Source organism: Monodelphis domestica, chromosome 1 (genome assembly GCF_027887165.1).
Source record: "Monodelphis domestica isolate mMonDom1 chromosome 1, mMonDom1.pri, whole genome shotgun sequence".
Lineage (NCBI taxonomy): Eukaryota > Metazoa > Chordata > Mammalia > Didelphimorphia > Didelphidae > Monodelphis > Monodelphis domestica.
The window spans coordinates 296,386,244-296,400,488 of NC_077227.1; the positions used below are offsets into that span (position 1 = coordinate 296,386,244).

Consider the following 14,245-nt stretch of genomic DNA (forward strand, 5'->3'; position numbering starts at 1 on the left):
ATTGCCACTAACGGAGAAGTCCATTACATTCAAATGTACTAAAGTGTATCAATCTCTATGTACAATGTTTTCCTGGTTCTGCTCCTCTCACTCTGCATCAATTCCTGGAGGTTGTTCCAGTTCCCATGGAATTCCTCCACTTTATTATTCCTTTGAGCAAAATACTATTCCATCACCAACATATACCACAATTTGTATAGCAATTCCCCAATTGAAGGGCATCCCCTCATTTTCCAATTTTTGGCCACCACAAAGATCACAGTTATGAATATTCTTGTACAAGTCTTTTTCCTTATTATCTCTTTGGGAGCAGTGCTGTGGCTGGATGCAGTGGGCAGACAGTCTTTTAGCGCCATTTGGGCATAGGTCCAAATTGCTCTCCAGAATGGCTGGATCAATTCACAACTCTACTAGCAATGAATTAATGTCCCAGCTTTGCCACATCCCCTCCAGCATTCATTACTTTCCTTTGCTGTCATGTTAGCCAATCTGCTAGGGGTGAGGTGATACTTCAGAGTTGTTTTGATTTGTATTTTTCTGATTATAAGAGATTTAGAACACTTTTTCATGTGCTTATTAATAGTTTTGATTTCTTTAACTGAAAATTGCCTATTCATGTCCCTTGCCCATTTTTCAGTTGGAGAATGGCTTGATTTTTTTTTGTACAACTGGTTTAGATCTTTATAAATTTGAGTAATTAGACCTTTGTCAGAGGTTTTTGTTATGAAGATTGTTTCCCAATTTGTTACTTCTCTTCTAATTTTGGATGCATTAGTTTTGTTTGTACAAAACCTTTTTAATTTGATGTAGTCAAAATTATTTATTTTGCATTTTGTGACTCTTTCTAAGTCTTGCTTGGTTTTAAAATCTTTCCCTTCCCAAAGTTCTGACATGTATACTATTCTGTGTTCACCTAATTTACTTATAGTTTCCTTCTTTATATTGAAGTCATTCACCCATTCTGAATATATCTTGGTGTAGGGTATGAGATATTGATCCAAACCTAATCTCTCCCATACTGTCTTCCAATTTTCCCAGAAGTATTTTTTTTTCAAAAAGTGCGTTTTGGTCCCCAAAACTGGGATCTTTGGGTTTATCATAGACTGTCTTGCTGAGGTCATTTACCCCAAGTCTATTCCACTGAACCTCTTTTATGTCTCTTAGCCTGTACCAATTTGTTTTGATAACTACTGCTTTATAGTATATTTTGAGATCTGGGACTGCAAGTTCTTCTTCCTTTGCATTTTTTTTTCATGATTTCCATGGATATCCTTGATCTTTTGTTCTTCCAAATGAAATGTTATTTTTTTTTCTAATTCAGTAAAAAAGTTTTTTGGTTGTTCAATGGTTATGGCTCTAAATAAGTAGATTAATTTGGGTAGGATGGTCATTTTTATTATGTTAGCTCATTTCACCCATGAGCAATGAATGTTTTTCCAATTGTTTAGATCTAGTTTTAACTGTGTGGTAAGTGTTTTGTAGTTGTGTTCGTATAGTTCCTGTGTTTGTCTCAGCATATAGATTCCCAAGTATTTTATTTTGTCTAGGGTGATTTTAAATGGAATTTCTCCTTCTAATTCTTGCTGCTGAAATGGGTTGGAGATGTATAGAAATGCGGATGACTTATATGGGTTTATTTTGTATCCTGCAACTTTGCTATAATTGTTGATTATTTCCACTAGCTTTTTTGTTGATTCTCTAGGATTCTTTAGGTAAACCATCATATCATCCACAAAGAGTGATAGTTTGGTCTCCTCATTGCCAATTCTAATACCTTCAATTTCTTTTTCTTCTCTAATTGCTACTGCTAGTGTTTCTAGTACAATGTTAAATAATAGAGGTGATAATGGGCATCTTTGTTTCACTCCTGATCTTATTGGGAAGGCTTCTAGTTTATCCCTATTGCAGATGATGTTTGCCGATGGTTTTAGATATATACTGTTCATTATTTTTAGGCAAGGCCCTTCTATTCCTATACTTTCTAATGTTTTCAATAGGAATGGGTGTTGTATTTTATCAAAGGCTTTTTCTGCATCTATTGAGATAATCATGTGATTTTTGTCAGTTTGCTTGTTAATATGGTCAATTATATGGATGGTTTTCCTAATATTGAACCATCCTTGCATTCCAAGTATGAATCCTATCTGGTCATAGTGAATCATGAGCACAATCACTTGGTGGAGTCTTTTTGCTAGTATCCTATTTAAAATTTTTGCATCTATAATTAAGGAGATTGGTTTATACTTTTCTTTCTCTGTTTTTGACCTGCCTGGCTTTGGGATCAGTACCATGTTTGTGTTGTAAAATGAATGTGGTAGAACTCCTTCTTTGCTCATTCTGTCAAATAGTTTGTATAATATTGGAATTAGTTGTTCTTTGAATGTTTGATAGAATTCATTTGTGAATCCATCTGGACCTGGGAATTTTTTTTCATAGGGAGTTCTTTGATGGCTTGTTCAATTTCTTCTTCTGATATGGGGTTGTTTAAGTAATTTATTTCTTCCTCTGTTAGTCTAGGCAATTTATATTTTTTTAAATATTCTGCCATATTTGTTGCCATATATAATTGAGCCTAGTAGTTTTTAATGATTGCCTTAATTTCCTCTTTATTGGAGGTGAGGTCTCCCTTTTCATCTTGGATACTGTCAATTTGGTTTTTTTTCTTTCCTTTTTCAAATTAGTCTGACTAATACTTTGTCTATTTTACTTGTTTTTTTTTCAAAGTACCCGCTTCTAGTCTTATTTATTAAATCAATACTTCTTTGACTTTCAATTTTATTGCTTTCTCCTTTGATTTTTAGGATCTCTAATTTAGTCTTCATCTGAGAATTTTTAATTTGTTTGCTTTCTAGTTTTTTAATTGGCATGTCCAATTCATTGACCTCTGATCTTCTTAATTAATAAATATGAACTCAAGGATATAAATTTCCCCCTGAGTTCTGCTTTCGCTGCACCCCATAGGTTTTGAAAGTATGTCTCATCATTGTCATTTTCTTCAATGAAGTTATTAATAGTTTTTATGATTTGTTCTTTAACCGGTTTTGGAGAATCATATTGTTTAATTTCCAATTAATTTTTGATTTACCTCTCCATGTATCCTTACTAATTATTATTTTCATTGCATTGTGATCTGAGAAGGTTGCATTTATTATTTCTTCTCTTTTGCACTTGTTTGCAATGTTTTTATGCCCTAATACATGGTCAGTTTTTGTGAATGTACCATGTGCTGCTGAAAAGAAGTTATATTCCTTTTTGTCCCTATTTGTTTTTCTCCATATCTACTAACTCTAATTTTTCTAAGATTTCATTCGCTTTTCTTACCTCTTCCTTATTTATTTTTTGGTTTAATGTATCTAGTTCAGATAGAGGAAGGTTCAGTTCTCCCACTAGTATAGTTTTTCTATCTATTTAATCCTTGAGCTCCACTAGTTTCTCCTTTAGAAATTTGGATGCTATGCCATTTGGGGCATACATGTTGAGTATGGATATTTCCTCCTTGTCTGTACTGCCTTTTATCAGGATGTAATTACCTTCCCTATCTCTTTTAACTAGATTTGTTTTTGCTTTTGCTTTGTCCGATATCATGATTGCTACTCCTGCCTTCTTTTTATCAATTGATGCCCAATAGATTTGGCTCCAACCTCTTACTTTCATCCAATGTGTATCTACCTGCCTCAGGTGTGTTTCTTGTAGACAGCATATGGTAGGGTTTTGTATTCTAAGCCACTCTGCCATTCGCTTCCGTTTTATGGGTGGGTTCATTCCATTCACATTCAGAGTTATGATTACTAGCTGTGTATTTCCCAGCATTTTGATTTCTATTTCTGATCCTGCCTTTTCTTCTTTTACTATTTCCTTCTACACCAATGTTTGTTTTTAATGAATCCCCTTAGTTCCCACCCTTACTTCCCTTTCTACCCCCCCTCACTTCTTATATCCCCCTTATTTTCACTGTAGTCTTTATAAAATTACCCCCACACACACCCTTTCCTTCCCTTGTACTGCTTCCCTCCCCACCAGTCTGTTTATTACCCTTCTACTCCCATATAGAGTGCAAATCTATTCTCTGTCCCAATGGATTGGATTGTTCTTCCCTCTTTGGGTCAGTTTCAAAGCACATAAGAGTTGAGTATTTCCTATCTCCAACCTCTTTAACCTTCCAAGTGTATTGATTTTCTCCCCCCTCCCACCATGAGCTTCTTTGTGACATATGAATTTACCCCCATTTCTTCCTTTTCCCATTTCTTTTAGTATTAACCTCTCTTTTTTAGCTCTAGTTTTATATATATCTATATATGTATGTATGCATATATATACACATACATGTATATGTATTTATGCATGCATATATCTATATACCTATTTATATCTTGTCTTTTCATCCTATACAGTTTGTCACTGTTCCCTCTAAGTGTATTTCTTCTAGCTGCCCAGTTGATAACAACAGTTTTTAAGAATTACCAATGACCTCTTTTCTTATAGGGATACATATTTTAACTTATTGAGTCTCTTAAAATTTTGTTTTGTTTTGTTTTGTTTTTCTTTTTCCCCTCTTTTTTAATTACCTTTTGATGATTCTCTTGAGTTCTGTGCTTGGATGTCAAATTTTCTGATCAGGTTTGGTCTTTTCTTTGCAAATTCTTGGAATTCTTTTGTTTTGTTGAATGACCATACTTTCCCCTGTAAGAATATAGTCAGTTTTGATGGGTAGTGATTCTTAGTTGTAGACCTAGTTCCCTTGCTTTCCGGAATATCATATTCCATGCCTTTCGGTCCTTCAGTGGGGATGCAGCCAGATCCTGCGTCATCCTCACTATGGTTCAATGGTATCTGAATGACTTCTTCTTGGCAACTTGTAATATCTTTAGGTGAGTTGGTGCAGGGGTCCTGGGACCTTCCTTCTGCCTTCCCCTTAATCCCGAGTGTTCTCAGATTCCGGCTTGGGGGGGAGGGGCTACCTTTTGAATTGAGTCCAGCAGGAGGGTTCCTTGGCTCTGCCTTGTTGTTTGTTAGATTTGATTTTTAGTCCCCTAGGAGTATTCAGTTTGTGATCAGTAAGGAAGGGTATTCAGAACTCTGAACTTCTGCTCCTTCTAGACCGCCATCTTGACTCCCAATCCCCTTTTTTTTTGTACTTAAAATACTAGTTTTTTATATGGGATGGCTCTCAGATGGTTAGAGTACAGGGGTTAATTGGTGATGTTTAAAAAAGATATCAATCAAAACTTATTTTAAAAAATTTTAATATAGTGTTCTTGAACAGCTTTTTAAACAAAAATATTTATCAAGTTGATATAGTAAGAGTAATTGGTACAAAACTTTTCCTCTAACATCCTGGGGCATGCTCTTCCACAAATATACTGGGGAAGAGTGGGTCTATAGGATACACTTTTTTTTTTAAACCCTTACCTTTTGTCTCAGAATCAATACCACCAGGTATTGGTCTAAGACAGAAGAGTGGTAAGGGCTAGGCAATGGGGGTTAAGTAACTTGCCCAGGGTTACAGAGCCAGGAAGTGTCTGAAGTCAAATTTGAACCCAGGATCTCCCATCTCTGGGCCTGACTCTCAATCCACTGAGCCACCCAGCTGCCCCCTATAGGATACACTTATAATTAAGGTTACTAACCCTGATGATTTTATGTCCAGAAAGCCCTTTCTTGAAGTCAACACATTCTTTTGTGGTAAAAGGAGCCATGTTCTTTTAAGTTGCTTCCATCCTTAAGTAACTTTATTTCCAAATCAATTTGTCCTTGGACATCACTCTGTTCTTGCCTTCATATATTGTATCTTTCTGGGTTAGTCTCCCTGATTCCTGCTGGATTCATTGTTGTCTGCTACTGATCTAGTCTGACTGATGACAAAGTAAGGAGAGAAGAGGGGAAAGGAAAGGACTCACCAAAGAGTGATTCCATCTCAAACTCCAGAAATCTAATCTCTATCTGCTGAAATTAGAGTCCTAAGGAAAGCCCAGTTTTGTGATGGTTTTGGTGTGATCTGAATTATTTACAGTTGCCAAAAAGTAATCCAGCCTGCTCTTCTTTTTTAACTCTTGACCCAAATTGTTGTCACCTTTTAATATAGTGGTGTACAAATTTTGTGTTTTTTTTTAATCCTAGTTCCTCTATTTATCTTTCCTTTTTTGGTGGTCACTCTATTTTTTAATTGGCTAACTCTTTTAAAAGTGCAGAGCTCTTCAAGGAACCTTTGCGGTATTCCAAGACTTGATGAAACATTCAGAAATAGAAACATCTGGAGAAGTTCACCATGCACAGAAAATTCTTTTTCAGCTTATACTATGTGCTAGAGCTTCTCTATTATGGTGTTTTCTTCCCCCCATTTTTCCTTTATAATCTCATGTTTATGATGTAGAGAGTTGAAAAGACATTTCTATTTTTGTGTCTTTCTTGTAACCTTAAATTGTTTTGGTGTGTAGTTGAAACAATTTTTTAGAAAAGATCCTTAAAGATAGCATTTGCTGTATATAACAAATTATTTTTCTTAGCAAACAATAAAAACAATAGAGCCTTTTATTGACTATATTTAAATCGACTACAAAATGGCAAAGTTATATGGTCTGTTATAGAATTTTCTTTGTGTGGAAATCTGCTTGAAAGCAGTCACAAAATAAATTAGTAAACATTTATCATGTTCCTATTATATGCCAGGCACTGTACGAAGCACCAAGTATATATCTATCTATATAAATATATACATATATATATATATACATACATATACACATATATATATATTTTTTTTTTTAAAGTAAAAGATAATCTCTCCTCTCAAGGAGCTCACAGTGTAGCAGAGAGAAAGAACATGGAAACAACTGTATACAGGCAAGCCTTATACAGGCTAACTTGGAATTAATCAACAGAGAGGAGACACTAGAAGTAAAGGAAATCAGGAAAAGATGGGATTTTAGCTGAAACTTGAAGGAAGTCTGAGAGTGCAGATGTGGAAGGATAATATTCCATGCATGGAGGGAAGGCAAGTGAAAATGCTCCAAGTGAGGGAGTAGAGTGTACTATTTGATGCATAGTAAAGAGGTCAATGCCAGGGGATTATGGTGTAATAAAACCACAAATATGTGTTTAATGGGCTTGTTATGAAGGACTTTGAATATGATAAAAGATTATTTTTTGCCCTGGAGTATCCACTGAGTTGAAAGATGATGTGGTCACCTTTTTTTTTTCATTTCAGGAAGATCACTTTGATGATCAAATGGATTGAAGTGGGGAGAGACCAAACAGAAGCCTATTACAATAATAGTACAAGTGTGAAATAATGAGGGAATCAGGATGGTGAGAAGGAGGTATCTTTGAGTGTTACATGTTACAAAGGTTCAACCCACAGCCTCTGGATAAAACACAGGTCCATAAGCCTTAACAACAGATTGAATACAGAGAGAAACTGTTGAGTCAAGGATGACACAAGTTTTTGAGCCTGGGTTTTTGGGAAGATGGTGCCTTCTGCAATAATAGGGAAACTTAAAAGTGGAAAGATTTAGAGGGAAAAAGAATGAGTCCCATTTTGAATGCTGAGCTAAGACTTTAAGTTTGAGATGTCCAGTAGCAGTTGTTGATGAGAAACTGAAGGTCAGTAGAAAGGTTTGGGCTGAATAAGTAGATTTGAAAATCATCAGCATAGATCAGCATAGACTTTAAAAGAATACATACCCTTTGATCCAGCAATACCACTACTAAGTTTGTACCCCCAAAGACATAATAATGAAAATGTTTGTACAAAATTATTCATAGCCAACCTCTTTGTGGTAGCAAAAAAAAATTGGAAAATGAGGGAGCATCCCTTGATTGGAGAATGGTTGAACAAATTGTGGTATATGATAATGATGGAATACAGAATGCAATAAAGAGTGCAAAGTGCAATAAAGAATAATGAATTGCTTTATTTCTATATGAAATGGAAAAACTCTCATGAATTGATGTGTAGTGAATTGAACAGAACCAGGAAATCAGCAGAACCATTGTACATACTAACTGAAACTTTGTGAGACAATCAAATGTAATAGACTTTGCTACTAATAGCAAGATCCAGGACTGTCTTGAAGGACTTATGAGAAAGAATGCTATCCACATCAAGAGAAGAAGAAAAACATGTGATTTATCACTTGTTTGTATGGGTATGTGATTTGGGGTTTTGTTTTTAAAACCAAAAATGAATAATATGGAAATAGGTATCGAGTGATAATACATGTATAACCCAGTGAAATTGCTTGTTAGCTTTGGGAGGGGGAGGGAAGAAGGAAGGGAGAGAACATGAATTGTGTAACCATGGGAAAATATTTTTAAATAAATAATAAATTTTTTTAAAAAGAGATCCTTACCAACTTTGGCTAACAGCAATTTCAGTTGCATGATGAAATCAGAAGCCACATTGTAGAGAGTTAAGAGAATTAGATTGACCAGTTATTGTAGATGATCTTTTTAGGAATTCCAGCCACAAAAAGGAGAGATGGATAGGTAGGTTATTGAAGTGGAGAATTTTTTGTGGTTGAATGTAGGAGATATAGGCATGTTTATAGACAGTAAGGAAACAACATTTAGAGGGGGTTTGCTTTGGAAGAAGGGCCACTTCATTATGTGAGAAAGGAATGAAGACTGAAATAGCAATGGAAGGCATCTGGGTTATTTGAGATTAGGAGGGGAGAAGAGGGACCTTCAGGTGAATAGCCTCACTTTTAAAATAATAAAATATGAGGCAAAAATCCTTGGCTGAGCAGGTGGGGAAGAGTCATGAAGTTTTGAGGAGAGGTGAAAAAGTATCAGTGAACCATTGAGGTGAGATAGAAAAGGATTGCCTTTCAGCAATTATCCTCCAAGATACACTTGATTCTTATGTACATAACTTGAAGATTTTTTTTTATTCTGGGGAGTACATAAATGTATAATCAATAATTGTTTTTTAAAATAAACTTAAGACAATAATTACTTATCTTCTTCCCTTCTCTAACTGCTGTGCATCTTTAAGATGCTTGATTTGTCTTTTTTTCACACAGCTGGGAAGTGGCTGAAGCCAGATTTGAACCTAGGACCTCCCGTCTCTAGGACTGGTTCTCAATCCACTGTGATACCCAGCTGCCCCCCCCCCTTTTTTTTTAAACCCTTACCTTCCGTCTTGGAGTCAATAAATCTACCGTCCTTGCACGCATCTTACCAAGTAGAAGTACTCCCTTATAAACAATATTTATGGCAAAGCAAAACAAACCAATTTTTGGGGCTTCTCTGAGAATACATATTTGTTTATGCTTTAGTTTTGAGTTCTTTCAGAGTTATTTCCCTTATTTATTATTGTATAAATTATTCCTCTTTGCCTACTTACTTTTCTGAATCTATCATAGTCTTCATTTCTAAAATTCTGTACAGCAAAATTTCATTACCGTTCCCAGCACAATTTATTTAGCCATTCTCTAATTGATAGAGATATCCCCCTCCCCACCAGGCTTTTACTATAATGAAAAGTTCTACTGTAAATATTCTTATGCATAGGGAACTTTTTTTCTCTTTGATTTCATTAAGTATAAACCTAATAGTGGTATCTCTGGGTCAAAGGGGAGCAGAATTTAGTCAGTTTTTTTTGTGTAGTTAAAAATTATTTTTGAAAATAACTGAACCACCTTAAAAATCCACCAATATTATGTTATGCATTTTTGACCAAACTTATACAATAATTTCTATTTTTGTTGTAATCTTCACCAATCTGTTTGATATGAGGTATTAACCTCATAATTCTTTTAATTTGCATTTCTCCTATCATTGTTGACTTGGAGCACTTTATCATATGATTATCATATTGATAGCTTACATTTCTTTTTTTAATAAGTGGAATTATTGGTTACTCATTCTTTTTTTTTTTAAACCCTTACCTTCTGTCTTGGAGTCAATACTGTGTTTTGGCTCCAAGGCAGAAGAGTGGTAAGGGCTAGGCAATGGGGGTTAAGTGGCTTGTCCAGGGTCACACAGCTAGGAAGTATCTGAGGCCAGATTTGAACTCAGGACCTCCTGTCTCTAGGCCTAGCTCTTAATCCACTGCTGCCCCCTGGTTATTCATTCTTAATGTGTTTCTATGGATTATTTATATATCTTGGATAATAGAACTTTATTAGAGAAATTTTTGGTCAACATTTTTCTCAGCAATTTTCCTTCTTATTTTAACTTTGCAAAGCTTTTATGTGATTAAAATTGTATACTTGATTTTTCATGATCATCTTTATCATGGATTTCTTATTCAGTTGTGCAAAGCATATGGTTTTTATATGAATTATTTAAAGTATATTGTAGTAGATAGTATAAGATTTTTTTATAAGCCTAATTTCTGCTAAACTGATGTCTCTTTTGCCTTGAAATTTTTGTCAAATAAGTTATTTGCTCCAGTCATTTGTGGCCTTGGTTTTTTTGAACATCATGTTACTGTGTTTGATTGCTTCTGAGTCTTATTTACCCAATCTATTTTATTGATTAACTTTTCTAATTTTTAACCAGTACCAAATAGTTCTGAAGTTTGTTGCTTTATAGTATGGTGCTGCTTTTTAAAATTCCTTTTTTTAAAAAAATTTTCATTGTTGACCTTTTGTACCTCTACATTAATTTCATTATGACTCTGTTTTGGTATGACAATACATTTCTAAATTAACTTAGCACCTCTATTTTTATTATGTTAGCATGATTTAAATGTGAACAATTAATATATTCCCTAATTAAGTCCTCTATTTCTATAAAAAGTATTTTGTTTTTATAGTCATGTGTGTGACTTTGTAGACTTCTGGGTCCTTTTTATCACTTCATGCTATTTTTAAAAAGTAATATATAGATCTGTTTTTTTTTTGCAGTTTTACTTTATATGCTGCTAATGTTTCAGTGACTATTTATCTGAATGTTAATAATTTAGTTTCTCCTTAACCTAAACTTATTTTCACAGGATCTCTTAAAATTTCTTATAATAGGTAGTATTTCTAGAACTACATTAAATAGTGGCCTTGGCTGTATTCCTGATCTTATTGGAAAGGTCTCTCATGCTTTTTTCCATATCATTTGACATTAAATGGTCAAATGATATGAAAAGGCAGTTTTTAGAAGAAGAAATCAAAGTTATCAAGAGTCAGATAAAAAATGCTTTATATCACTATTGATTAGAAAAATATAAATTAAAAATATTCTGAAGTAATCTTCTTACACCTATCAGGTTGAATACGATTATGGAAAAGGAAAAATGACAAAAACTAGAGATGTGGAAAAATAAGTACAGTAATACACAGTTGATAGAATTGTGAACTGGTCCCACTATTCTAGAAAACATTTTGGAATTATACCCAAGGGGCAATAAAAAAGTGCATATCCTTTGACCCTGCAATACCACTTGGTCTATCCCAAAGAGAACAAAGAAAAAGGAAAGGGACCTATTTGTACAAAATATATGTATAACAGAAATAGTAGCTCTTTTATTGTGACAGAGTTGGAAACTGAGGCAATGCCCATTAATTATATGATTGTGATGGAACATAAATGATGAGCAGAATGGTTTCAGAAAAACCTGAGAAGGCTTATATGAACTGATGCAAAGTGAAGTTAGTAAAACCAAAACAGTGTACTGCTATAATGAGGATCATCTGTGAGTCTTCGCTACTCTATTGAATACAGTGATGATCCAATACAATTCAGAGGTTTCACAATGAAAAATACTATCCACCTCCAGAGAGAGAACTGATGAATTGTGAGTACAGATTGAAACATACTTTTTTCACTTTATTTTTCTTGCCCATTTTCTCCTTGAAGTGGGGTGATATAGAAATTGTTTATATTCTATTGCTTGCCTTTTTAATGGGTGAAGGAGGAGCTATAGGGAAGAGGATTTGGAACTCAACATTTTTTTAAAAAGAAAAAGAAAATGGGGGAAATGTTTCTCCATTAAGGATAAAGCTAATTCTTGGTTTTAGGTAGTTGCCATTTTGAAGAAAAGTGTATTATTTGTTATATTTTCTAATGTTTTTAACATTTTGTCAAAAGCTTCCTCTATATCTGTTGAAGTAATCTTAAATTTTAAAATGTATTATTATGGTTTATTATTTATAGTATTCACAGCATTCAAATATCTCTTTTCCTGGTATATACCCAACCTTATTATAGAGAACAATATTTTTTTTCTCAGTGATATATTTTTTTTTCATTTGGGCATAGAAACAGTTTTTAACATTTGCTTTCTCATATTTTCATTTCCAAGTTCTCTCCTTTCTTCCCCTCCCTACTCCCTGAGATGCTAAGCAATTTGATACGCATTATACCTATGCTATCATGTTATATTCATATTCAGCAGACAATATTTTTAATATTTTCTTGTAGATTCTAATCTGACTAATAGTCAACAAGCATTTATTAATTACCTACTTACTCTGTGACAGAAATTATACTAAGCATTGGGGATACAAAGAAAAGCACACACACAAAAAAGTCCCTGTCCTCAAGAATTTACACTCTTAATAGGGGAGACAACATACAAAGAATTATCAACAAATAAGATATATACAAGATAAAACTGAGGATTATCTCAGAGAGAAGACAGATTTAAAGGACCAGGAAAGAGTTCCCGCAGAAAGTGAGAAACTTGTTAGAAACTTGGAAGGAAATCAAGGAAGACAGAAGAAATAGTGTGTGGCAGGCATGGGGGACAGCCAGTAAACAATCAGTTGAAAATGTTATGTGTGTGAAGTACAGGAAAGCCGTTTTAACTGGATCGCAGAGTATGTAGAACTGAGTATAAACAGTAATAAGAAGGCTGGAAAAACAGAATTTAATATTTGAACCTAGAGGTAATTGAGAATCACTGACATTTATTGAACAAGTATGTGTGAACAAGTAGCATGGTTGGACCTTTGAGGAAAATCTTTTTTATCAACCAAGTCCAAGTCAAAGGTAAGGAGATACTTTGAAGCAGGAAGACTAACTAGCAGGTTATTGCAGCACTCTAGGTGTAAGGTGATGAAGGCCTTCAGAGTAGTTAGTGGTTGTGTCAGAGGAAAGAAATGAGAATATGTTAGAGATTAAAACAAAAATTTAAAAAGCAGGACTTGGCAACTGATTCCATATGGAGAATGAGAGAGAAGTTGAGGATGATACTTAGGTTGTTATGATCATGGGTGACTGGAAGAATGGTAGGTATCTTTTACATTAGCTACACATGAACAAGGTAGAATACAGTGGGTGTTGTGAGTAGTATAGGTTTGAGGCATGGCTAGGCAATATCAGTAATAGGATGATAGGGCAAGGGACTCTAGAAAAGACTGAAGTCCTGTTCAACTAGAGTAGAACTGGTTCACTTTAGCGTCACAACGGGAAAAGGATAATTTATGGGTACCCATTTTTCTAATTCTTTGCTACAGCAAAAAGTTGTTATAAATATTTTAGCACACATTTATTTTGTATCACTTTGTGGTATAAGCCTTATCATGGTAACATTGAATCAATAAGGATGCCTGATTTAGTAGCTTTTGGGGTATATTTCCAAATTGCTTTCCAGAATGTTTGGCTTCATAGTTCTCCCAGTAGTGTTTCACTACTATCATCCTGAAACCTTTCCAACAATTATAAATTTCTCTTTTTGTCATCTTTGCCAACTTCAATTTGATATGACTTGATTTTTAAATTTGGTTTTAGATGGGTCTTATTCTGCTATGTCACAATGGTTAGAAATATTTCTTTATGGAGTGTGTAGGATGAGATTCAGTGTGCAGTCCTCAGAGTAGTATTTGGCTTGTTGTAACCCCAGTTCCTTAGACTAAAACTACTCCTCCCCCACCACCACCACATACAATTTTTAGTTTTCTTGACTTATTTTTAAAAACCCTAGGAAGAAAGCCAAACTATAAGATAACCTGAAGGAGTAAGGAACAGTGAGTTTCAAAAGTTTCTTTTTAGCCCTAAACTGGGATTCCCATGATAGTCATGGGTTTTTCTTGATCATGGGAGTCTTTAGAGGTATATAATATGCAGAAAATCATGTGCTCAAGACTGTAAACGTCACAGCCCCCCTTTCTGTGGGATTGGATAGATAGAAGTCATTCTGTGTATCAAATCATAAGGCCCCATTTTATCCTCAAAGGGTGTGAGGGAAAGTTGTATCCTTTTTCAGAACTCTTTGGAGAGAAGACTGATACCAACTAAAGTTCTAATTCCTTTTCCATCAGAGCTAGAAACCCCTATAGTTTTCCATTGCTTTCCTAAGCCTACATGA

General features: G+C 34.5%; 1 protein-coding gene and 1 long non-coding RNA gene across 5 annotated transcripts in view; one reads left to right on the forward strand and one right to left on the reverse strand.

The window, feature by feature from the left end:
• The window catches only part of LOC103100236 (uncharacterized), a 100,731-nt gene that overhangs the window by 68,874 nt on the left and 17,612 nt on the right, over positions 1-14,245 (reverse strand). The gene's annotated exons all lie outside the window — the stretch shown is intronic.
• FRMD6 (FERM domain containing 6) overlaps positions 1-14,245 on the forward strand; it is a 122,568-nt gene that overhangs the window by 9,341 nt on the left and 98,982 nt on the right. For 3 of the 4 annotated variants that reach the window (XM_056811060.1, XM_056811057.1, XM_056811058.1), the window contains one exon: positions 7,205-7,316. The exons of the other annotated variant lie outside the window; for it this stretch is intronic. The gene's annotated coding sequence lies outside the window, so the exon portion shown is untranslated. The remainder of the gene's footprint in view (positions 1-7,204; positions 7,317-14,245) is intronic. 4 annotated transcript variants of the gene reach the window in all.